The following is a 7767-nucleotide window of genomic DNA, read 5'->3' on the forward strand; positions in this document are numbered from 1 at the left end:
ACTAACGTTAGAGGATTAATTCGCATTGTCTGCTGATGAACTAGATTACATTTGAATGTACTTACTTGATAACTCCAGTCCGGGCTCTGAGCGAGGAAGAAAGATGGCAGCCAACTCGGATTTCAAATTCATTTCAGTTTTGGGACACTGCGTGTGACGTCATATTGCGGGCGCATGCGTGTTACATACAATGCCGAGGCTGACTCATGTTATCAATTTAATGCAACGGATTATTCTGAGTTTACACATTTTTTTTCAAGTTGAAGTTTTTGTAACTCGTCTTAATGAGTTGTAATGGGCAGTGGGTTCACTCAGCATGATAATATTTGCCCATCTGACTAAAAACCAATATCCTTTTTAACAGTGAAGGAGACCTGAATTGAAGATAAATGAGTATAATGAGTGATTGATATTCCACCGGTTTTCACACCATTTTAGGGACTTTATCACTGCATTAGAACAGACCAGAGCCATATAATAGAAGAGTTACGACATCTCCGTTCACTCCAATGGACCACTTTTTTACAGCAATGGCGGATCGTGGAGCCTCTCAATCATTCCCCGGAAGTTAGCGCCAAGGCTAGCAGAGCTGTAGAGTTGCAGCATAATAGACCGTTCGTGACGGACTTTTAAAGGTAAGAAGAAGTTTAAAGATTTATATTGCGGATATTATCAGTACATCTGATTCTAATGAACATGTGTATTAAAGGATGTCAGTGGATTATCCCTAAATTAGTAGATTTAGGGAACGTTTACAGATAACAGATCAAGCTAGGATACCGAAGCAAGTTAGCAACACACGTTGAACAGCCTTTCAATTGTAAATTCCGTTCTCTTAATGTCATTTCGTCCAACGTTGTTGAATTAGAGAAGAGGGGCTTCTAAACGGGATTGTATGCGGGGGTGGAGGGAGTTAAATATTAGATAAATATAACTTTGGTGCGTGTAAGAGTGAGTGTTTTTAGCAGAGCCATATTGTGTGCTTGTGATTATGTTGATTATTACCTGTCTGTATAATGTTGCAGCTCAGCTGATTCTGGATTGATGGCAAAGGGAGAGGGACCTAAGTGAGAGTGAAAACACAAGGTAAGTTTAATACTACTGTTTTATATAAGTAAGCATACTAAACATGTATTCTATCACTGTATTATATAAGTAATCTTGTTAGTAACCTACTGTATGGCAGGTGGAGGGGCAGTGATGTTACAGGTGGAGGAGCAAAACTGCAAGACTGCAAACTCACAAGACAGAGAAATCAAAGTGTGTTCTCCAGAGAAGAGGTTGATTTCACTTCAATTTTTTCATATTTTCTAAAGATGTGGAAATGGCACAAAAAAAAACTTGAGAGCTGTAACCAAGACAACTGTAACAACATGAGTAGAGAGCCACCAAGGTTTTTCAAGTCCCTCTCTTACTCCATTTTGCCAACCCAAACGTCCAGGTACATGACGGGACACCTTGCTTGTTTTTGTTGTTTGCGCTCCTCTGGCTGGGTGCTGGCAGGTGGAGGGCAGTGATCCCTTCCCTTCTTCCTTCAATCTTTGAGACTAATGTAAGTAGAAGACATGGCACTGTAAATGTTCGAACATTTAAAATATTATACCACTTAAAAACAAGAAATATTACTTTTGTTACTAAGAGTTCATACTTATTATACCTGTGTCACCTTTCACACTATCGCTGTGATCATGAGCTATGGGCTTTGTAGATACAGGGGCCCTTCTCTTTTTGACCACAGGGCGATGCACGAAGATGGTGGGTATAGCCTCTGCTCTCAGCCTAGTCTTGCCCTTTTTTGTCTTGACAAACGAGTGACTTGAGGTTACTTCACACACAGAACAACTCAGTTTTGTCTGCCTACATACATATTCCATAGTGGTTGAATACACAGTATTAGGAAACACTTTATACTTACTGGACATGTTATACTCATTACATACTGTATATCAAATATGACCAAGAATGTGAGACAACTTTATAGAAATTCATATCACAGCTGTTACTGATGCCATTTGTCATACTTTGTTAAACTCACAAATAATAAAGTTCCATAACTTCAGTTGGGAACAGAGACCACACCTTATCTCCCCAAGGCAATTTCCCATCCAATAGGTGTGCTGTATAGGTGTGTATAACCCTTTCTCCTGTCTGTTACTCCCTCTTTCAGCACAAGAACCAGAGGGGGATTCAATGGAGCCTGAATACCTGCACTGAGACCCTCACCCTGCACCCTGAGTCTCAACTCTGTGTTTTTCAAGCCTTTCCCTGTTGTTTTTTGTATTAAACAAAAGATTAAGCTTTCCCAATGGTGTGGTTTTCGTTTTGTGAAAAAGCGCAAATGCAGTGTTTGTATATAAATCACATATTTTGTTGCTGTTGGTCGTGAAATTGCTCCTGCTTCCTCCGCTCTGTGTCAGTGGGGAAGCCGTACATTCGTACTCCTTTCTCTGAGCGATTTGAGCATCCCCAGGCAGCACAGCAAACCATGGTGGCGACTCGGAGGCAGCACAGCAAACCAGGACAACACGGAGGAAAAGGCACCGACAAACTGCATGATATGCTATTCAATGTTTATTGAATCCATGTATTTGCAATGGATGTTCCTAAAACAACACATTTAACATCATCATCATCATCATCATGCTGCTGCTGCTAGTCCTTTGATAGTCACCTGTCGGTCTCCTGTCCTTTCTGAAAGCCATAAAGATGACATTAGTCATTTAGATAACGTGTGTCCTCAATTACCATGGGATTACTGAAACTACCATGAATTTAAGAAAATGGTAGAAATTAATCTAATCTGAATTTTAAAGCATTACTTTAGATCCCCTCCCGCTAAATATATCAATAAACATTAGAAAGTGATGTTCCTGACTACCATACAAGTTTAAGAAGATAATATTGGTTTGAAAGAATTCAAAGCTATAAATAAACAGCAACAGGCTCTTTAACCAAGGCACTGTTAGCCTAACATGTAAACTAGTTGTTCACACTAATCCTAATATCACTTAATATTAGCAAATTCTATTTTATTTTTTAAAACATATTGATGTAAATACATACAGATATCGATTTGTTGTATAAATATTGCAAATCAAAACCTTTATTCAATAATAATTACCAAAAATCATAGTTCTATCTCCTGTTATCAATGCATTCTTGCATTCACATTGCCCGCCATGAACTTCCGGGGAACGATCCTCGTCCACATGAACCACGTGACGATAACCGTTTTTGGACTTCCGTTGTCGTAACTCTTCTATCTATATGGCTCTGGAACAGACCACCCAAAGCTACTGAAGTAGGAACTTTCAAGTGATGAAACTCTACAACTGTTGTAACTGACCAAAATCTTCTCCCAGAAATGACTGTCTAGAATGCCGTATCCCAGAGTAGATGTTTGGTGGTATCATGGAACTAAAACTTTGTACTCAGTCTTGCCACAGGATTGGACTGGGACCTGTGCACTAGCACAGCCAGTGATGTTTTTTATGCAGTTAATCAACATGGCGAAACCCCCCAAAGCCAGTAGGGCTAAGAGACCAGTCCCAGGGGGAGTTTAGGCTCCAGGATACAAGGATAGCATAGGGGCGCCCAGGGGAGGCCCAGATGTTGCATTAATTCCATGTCCTAAAATACTGATTGATCACGACGGCCTCTTCTAGAGAAAATATTACTTTCATACCTTAAATGGTATGAAAGGAGGGAGGGTACATTTCTCATGAGGAGACGGTTACAAATGCTAGCAGAACAGGACGACCCACCCCCATATACAGATATTGATGAAAATGATGAGATTGTTCAATGAATGTCCAGCTGATGTGATACTTTAAATTATGAAATCATGTGAAGAAGTGAGCAAACTAAAATGCTAAAATGGAGTGAATCCATTTATTCCAAGATAGTTTATTTTATTCTTTATTATTTTATACTATTCTAATATGGTAGATCTCATGTTTTATAAATCATTGCTATTCTAAAATGGTTTGTTTCTTTTCACTTTGTAAAAACAAGTGCCTTAACACTGAGCGTGGTATGAGAAAGGTTTCTGTGAAAGGAGGGAGGAAGAAATGTTCCAAGCCATTGCTGCTATTTTGAAGAATGATATTGAATGTTAACACTATAAGTTATGCACAAGGGACAACTTTTATGTTTAAGCACAGTCAAAGTATTTTTTGTATTTTTGAAAAGTTGAGGCTATTGAACCATTCCATTTTGATTGTATGTTTTTGATATGCAAAGTTCAGATGAAGAACTCATTGATTTCAGTATTATACACACCTTTTAGGTGTGTAAGGAGGGACTGTTAGAAATTAAAATCAATGTTTTATTGCATAATGTACCTTAAACATACCGTCAGTTTAAATGCTATTTTATTCTGGAAAAAAACGTTCTCAATACCAAGCTTTTAATCTGAAAATCCTTCATGATGACATCCAGGACTACCGCCCATTAGTATCATTAAAGTGGCTATTGACGCCGTTAACATGTATTACATATAAAGTTATGAAAGAGATAAGGAGGAGAAAAGGCATGTGGAAGTAAGCAATGTATGTAAAATGTCGAAATCCTCTGTTTAACGCGATATCGGACACAGACGAACGAGGGGGGAAGTCCCCTACGTCACTACAGCTCCCAGAGAGGAGGATCAAACAGCCAGCAAGCGGGAAGGACGAATGCTTGTGAGGTCTCTTCTGCACGGCCAGCACCTGGGAGAGGAAGCTGCAGACTTTCTCTCCTGACTGAACAATATCCTGTTTGTAACTTTTTATTAATTAAAGTACCAATTTTGAACCTTCTCAGAGACTCCATTTAGTCTCCTTTTTAAGCTGCTCTCCTGGACGCGAGAATAACCAACACAGATAACAATGCTAAACAGTATAACCACACAACAATTGATATCACAAGAAAGGGCTCTTCCATGATTGAAGAGATTAACATTTTGACAAAGATAATCCACTCTCGTATGAGAATAAAACACCAAGAGGCATAACCGACTCACCTGGAGGTCATAGGAGGCGAATAGCTGATCCAGAACTTCAGCTTCCTTTCCTTTGCTTGCCGCCTTCTTCCTGAACAGGCTCAGAAGACGGGGGGGGGGGACTTGTCTATCCAACTCTGCATAGAAGTGGTTCTTCAGGTTGAGGTTTGTTATCCTGTGAAACTCTGCCAAAATATAAAATGACTATTTAATTCACAGTAAAATGTATATGTGGACTGAAGGCAGCAGAGATAAACAGAAACATAACATGCTAAATCCAACCTGATCTCACCAGAATGCGTGACTACACCACGACTTCTTAACACCACAATGCGTGGTGGACTCACGAACTTTGTTACATTTACGTGTCTGCACCACGCAAACAACCCCAATGTAAAGTGAATGAGGCTCCTTTGTCGTGGTGCACACACGCATTTCTACAATGTCCCGCAGTGAGCTTTTATTCTATAAAACGTTGTTTTAAATCTACTTTATATCTTGTAGTAACTCACAGGAGGCTTCTTTTATTTTATTTGTATTCATAATAATTAAAAAAATTCGTCAGAATGTAAAAATTACATTAGTTACGAATTTGTGTTCTCAAAAAACAGTGCATTGTGTGTAATGCAACTGTGATTTTTATTAAATTAGTTAGTTTTTAAGGAAGGCCAGAGCTTCAGCTGTGTCAAATAGATTGTTCCCTTTAGTTAACGTTATTTAAAAGATAATGATCATGTCATTTCATGTCATGATCATTGTATTACGAGCGTCCATTCCCATTGGATAACGGAGAATTGTACACCCGGAAGTAAGTATTCTCCTTACTGTCGATTGATTTTACAGTGATATCTGCACTACTCATCGACTAAAAAACACCAGATTATCCTTGTTAATTACACAACATTGATTGGTTTGAATTGTGTGCAATGCTTTTGTATTTTTCCCCTTCGATTCGGAGAAACAAATGTTTTTTCGGAGTTTTAGGATGGCCGAAGACACTACACTACCCAGAATCCTCAGCTATCGTTTGGGACTACACCATGTGCTTAGCTTGACAAACCCGTGATCAGTCCTCAACCTCTGTGATTGGATGCGCGAAGTTTACACAGAGCGTCAAAAAGGACTTTGAAATGGAATGAAACCCATCGACGGCTAACTATTCAAAACAGGAACGTGTCCTACCCCCCCCCCCCTTAGGTCACAGGCTCCTCCAACAGTGCTACGCAATAAAACAGATAGGCCTACACAGAAAAAATAGTGAAATAGTGCAACAAGAGTCTACAAGTGATTGGAATATGATATATTAGATAAATAATTTCTAAGTAGCAGCCAGATGAATGTTATGGATGTTGTTTCTAAGTTCAGGTGTTTAATAATCGTATAGCCTGTGGGATGAAGCTGTCTCTGTGTCTGGTGGTTTTAGTCCGAATGCTGCGGTACCGCCTGCCAGACGGCAGCAGACAGAACAGTTTGTGGCTGGGGTGATGGGGGTCTTTTATAATCCTGAGGGCTTTCTTTAAGGTTAACCTGGTATTTTTACTCCACTACATTTATTTTAGTTACTTTACAGATTTGGATTAATGATGTGAAATATAAACAGCCCTTAAATCAGACTTTAGTTACACCTGAGTGAAGTTCAGTGAAGGTGATTGTCAAGTGCCAACAATCAGGCAAGATATTTGATAGTTGGTGCTTGAGAAGACTAAATATTTATCTGCAGATCCGTTTAAAGCATATTCATTACTCGTTATTCTCTAATAGTTAATTAAAGACTGTATATAATTGCTATTTTGCACATCCCTTTCAATATTTCAAGATTTTCTAAGGTTTATTGACATATCATATACACAACAGTGTAGTTATGTAATGAATGAAAAACTTGAGTCACAGGTTCCTCAACAGTGCATTACAAGACATCTATCAATATGTGTGTATACTTCCACCATTACACTGTCGTATTCTGCACATTTCTTATACTATCTACATACATAAGATTATAATTAATGTGTATAATATTAGTTAAAATAAGTGCTTCAACATAGTTAACATTACAGGAAAGTTGATTGTCAAGTTCCAAAACAAACCATGCAATTTAGACTTTGTCAGGCTTAATATTTAGATACCCCCAAAGCTTTTTTCCTATTTAAATGAAGATGGCCTTAACATGACCCAGCGGTCTAGTAGTTAATAAAAAACAATAATATCAAAACAAAATATGACTACCAATTTATTGTGAAATTAAAACAGAACAGTAAAAGAATAGTTTCCGGTCTATTCTGATGCCCGATCTCTGGAGATAAATAAAGAACTAAGACAGATGTGTAATATTTAATGCAGCCAAACCATTTATTACAATGCATTCATGTGATGACTTTCAAAGAGTAAAGCAAGCACTGCTGAATAAAGTATGATTTTCTCTTTTATGAAACCTTTTTTATATGGAATGCAGTTGGAGGTCAACCAATCAAAGAGCTTGAGGACTGATCACGGGGTTTGTCAAGCTAAGCACATGGGCTGAAGTCGAATAGTCCATTTAGCTTAGGAACCTTCCTAAAGGAGTGAAATGACCCGGAAGTCCCTCAGTGGCAGCCATGATAAGTGCCGTTCGAATTCTCTAGAATGATGAGAATGATAGGAAAGGAGGTTTCAAACTTCCTTTATAACTTCCTTTAGCTTAGGAACCACTGGACCTCCCTAACCGGCAGGAGAAGCGAAAATGCTGCCCCACAATGCCTTGCAGCCGCAGCATTTGCCGTCACTCAACAGTCGGCCGTTCACGGAAACAA

General features: G+C 38.8%; 1 long non-coding RNA gene across 1 annotated transcript; it reads left to right on the forward strand.

Moving 5' to 3' along the window:
- Positions 1–1096: 1096 nt before the first annotated feature.
- LOC139435457 (uncharacterized) lies at positions 1097–2258 on the forward strand. The gene is made up of 3 exons (XR_011644693.1): positions 1097–1280; positions 1442–1552; positions 2168–2258. It is a non-coding gene; the product is annotated as an uncharacterized lncRNA (long non-coding RNA).
- Positions 2259–7767: the final 5509 nt, after the last annotated feature.

The sequence above is a fragment of the Pseudochaenichthys georgianus genome, chromosome 16, assembly GCF_902827115.2.
Source record: "Pseudochaenichthys georgianus chromosome 16, fPseGeo1.2, whole genome shotgun sequence".
Taxonomy (NCBI): domain Eukaryota; kingdom Metazoa; phylum Chordata; class Actinopteri; order Perciformes; family Channichthyidae; genus Pseudochaenichthys; species Pseudochaenichthys georgianus.